The 2,500-nt window shown below is 46.0% G+C and overlaps 8 non-coding genes across 8 annotated transcripts; all 8 read left to right on the top strand.

The window, feature by feature from the left end:
- Positions 1 to 76: 76 nt before the first annotated feature.
- Positions 77 to 195, top strand: LOC133438339 (5S ribosomal RNA). The gene has a single exon (XR_009781504.1). It is a non-coding gene; the product is annotated as a 5S ribosomal RNA (ribosomal RNA).
- A 217-nt stretch (positions 196 to 412) lies between these two features.
- Positions 413 to 531, top strand: LOC133438327 (5S ribosomal RNA). The gene has a single exon (XR_009781498.1). It is a non-coding gene; the product is annotated as a 5S ribosomal RNA (ribosomal RNA).
- Positions 532 to 730: 199 nt separating this feature from the next.
- On the top strand, positions 731 to 849 carry LOC133438349 (5S ribosomal RNA). The gene has a single exon (XR_009781514.1). It is a non-coding gene; the product is annotated as a 5S ribosomal RNA (ribosomal RNA).
- A 216-nt stretch (positions 850 to 1,065) lies between these two features.
- On the top strand, positions 1,066 to 1,184 carry LOC133438369 (5S ribosomal RNA). Its single transcript, XR_009781532.1, has one exon. It is a non-coding gene; the product is annotated as a 5S ribosomal RNA (ribosomal RNA).
- Positions 1,185 to 1,401: 217 nt separating this feature from the next.
- LOC133438364 (5S ribosomal RNA) lies at positions 1,402 to 1,520 on the top strand. Its single transcript, XR_009781528.1, has one exon. It is a non-coding gene; the product is annotated as a 5S ribosomal RNA (ribosomal RNA).
- Positions 1,521 to 1,719: 199 nt separating this feature from the next.
- LOC133438304 (5S ribosomal RNA) lies at positions 1,720 to 1,838 on the top strand. The gene has a single exon (XR_009781475.1). It is a non-coding gene; the product is annotated as a 5S ribosomal RNA (ribosomal RNA).
- A 199-nt stretch (positions 1,839 to 2,037) lies between these two features.
- Positions 2,038 to 2,156, top strand: LOC133438298 (5S ribosomal RNA). Its single transcript, XR_009781469.1, has one exon. It is a non-coding gene; the product is annotated as a 5S ribosomal RNA (ribosomal RNA).
- A 199-nt stretch (positions 2,157 to 2,355) lies between these two features.
- Positions 2,356 to 2,474, top strand: LOC133438338 (5S ribosomal RNA). The gene has a single exon (XR_009781503.1). It is a non-coding gene; the product is annotated as a 5S ribosomal RNA (ribosomal RNA).
- The last annotated feature ends 26 nt before the right edge of the window (positions 2,475 to 2,500 follow it).

Below are 2,500 nucleotides of genomic sequence, written 5' to 3'. Positions count from 1 at the left end.
AACCAACAAATCAATGACTTATATTCTATGACTTATCTTCAACTCCATATAAGAGGTATTTCAAGCTGCAGGTTCAGCTTACGGCCATACCAGCCTGGATGCGCCCGATCTCGTCTGATCTCGGAAGCTAAGCAGGGTCGGGCCTGGTTAGTACTTGGATGGGAGACCGCCTGGGAATACCAGGTGCTGTAAGCATTTTCAACCAGCAGAGAGCGCTCTCGCTTAATCTACCCACACATATTTCAACGTGGTAACAGCGACAGCTCACGTCCAAAAGTGTTTTTCACATGGTTAAGGCACTTTAACTCCAACAAATAAGCGCTTCTAAATTATTATCACCAACAAATCAATGACTTATATTATATGACTTATCTTCAACTCCATATAAGAGGTATTTCAAGCAGCAGCTTCTGCTTACGGCCATTACAGCCTGGATGCGCCCGATCTCGTCTGATCTTGGAAGCTAAGCAGGGTCGGGCCTGTTTAGTACTTGGATGGGAGACCGCCTGGGAATACCAGGTGCTGTAAGCATTTTCAACCAGCAGAGAGCGCTCTCGCTTAATCTACCCACACATATTTCAACGTGGTAACAGTGACAGCTCACGTCCTGAAGTGTTTTGCACATGGTTAAGGCACTTTAACTCCAACAAATAAAACCAACAAATCAATGACTTATATTCTATGACTTATCTTCAACTCCATATAAGAGGTATTTCAAGCTGCAGCTTCTGCTTACGGCCATACCAGCCTGGATGCGCCCGATCTCGTCTGATCTCGGTAGCTAAGCAGGGTCGGGCCTGGTTAGTACTTGGATGGGAGACCGCCTGGGAATACCAGGTGCTGTAAGCTTTTTCAACCAGCAGAGAGCACTCTCGCTTAATCTACCCACACATATTTCAACGTGGTAACAGCGACAGCTCACGTCCTAAAGTGTTTTGCACATGGTTAAGGCACTTTAACTCCAACAAATATGCGCTTCTAAATTATTATCACCAACAAATCAATGACTTTTTTGTATGACTTATCTTCAACTCCATATAAGAGGTATTTCAAGCTGCAGCTTCAGCTTACGGCCATACCAGCCTGGATGCGCCCGATCTCGTCTGATCTTGGAAGCTAAGCAGGGTCGGGCCTGGTTAGTACTTGGATGGGAGACCGCCTGGGAATACCAGGTGCTGTAAGCTTTTTCAACCAGCAGAGAGCGGTCTCGCTTAATCTACCCACACATATTTCAACGTGGTAAGGGCGACAGCTCACGTCCTAAAGTGTTTTGCACATGGTTAAGGCACTTTAACTCCAACAAATAAGCGGTTCTAAATTATTATCACCAACAAATCAATGACTTATATTATATGACTTATCTTCAACTCCATATAAGAGGTATTTCAATCTGCAGCTTCAGCTTACGGCCATACCAGCCTGGATGCGCCCGATCTCGTCTGATCTCGGAAGCTAAGCAGGGTCGGGCCTGGTTAGTACTTGGATGGGAGACCGCCTGGGAATACCAGGTGCTGTAAGCTTTTTCAACCAGCAGAGAACGCTCTTGCTTAATCTACCCACACATATTTCAACGTGGTAACAGCGACAGCTCACGTCCTAAAGTGTTTTGCACATGGTTAAGGCACTTTAACTCCAACAAATAAAACCAACAAATCAATGACTTATATTCTATGACTTATCTTCAACTCCATATCAGAGGTATTTCAAGCTGCAGCTTCTGCTTACGGCCATACCAGCCTGGATGCGCCTGATCTCGTCTGATCTCGGAAGCTAAGCAGGGTCGGGCCTGGTTAGTACTTGGATGGTAGACCGTCTGGGAATACCAGGTGCTGTAAGCTTTTTCAACCAGCAGAGAGCGCTCTCGCTTAATCTACCCACACATATTTCAACGTGGTAAGAGCGACAGCTCACGTCCTAAAGTGTTTTGCACATGGTTAAGGCACTTTAACTCCAACAAATTAAACCAACAAATCAATAACTTATATTCTATGACTTATCTTCAACTCCATATAAGAGGTATTTCAAGCTGCAGCTTCTGCTTACGGCCATACCAGCCTGGATGCGCCCGATCTCGTCTGATATCGGAAGCTAAGCAGGGTCGGGCCTGGTTAGTACTTGGATGGGAGACCGTCTGGGAATACCAGGTGCTGTAAGCTTTTTCAACCAGCAGAGAGCGCTCTCGCTTAATCTACCCACACATATTTCAACGTGGTAACAGCGACAGCTCACGTCCTGAAGTGTTTTGCACATGGTTAAGGCACTTTAACTCCAACAAATAAAACCAACAAATCAATGACTTATATTCTATGACTTATCTTCAACTCCATATAAGAGGTATTTCAAGCTGCAGGTTCAGCTTACGGCCATACCAGCCTGGATGCGCCCGATCTCGTCTGATCTCGGAAGCTAAGCAGGGTCGGGCCTGGTTAGTACTTGGATGGGAGACCGCCTGGGAATACCAGGTGCTGTAAGCATTTTCAACCAGCAGAGAGCGCTCTCG

Source organism: Cololabis saira, unplaced genomic scaffold (assembly GCF_033807715.1).
Source record: "Cololabis saira isolate AMF1-May2022 unplaced genomic scaffold, fColSai1.1 scf105, whole genome shotgun sequence".
NCBI classification, from domain to species: Eukaryota; Metazoa; Chordata; class Actinopteri; order Beloniformes; family Belonidae; genus Cololabis; species Cololabis saira.
This window is presented reverse-complemented; position numbering and strand designations above follow the sequence as displayed.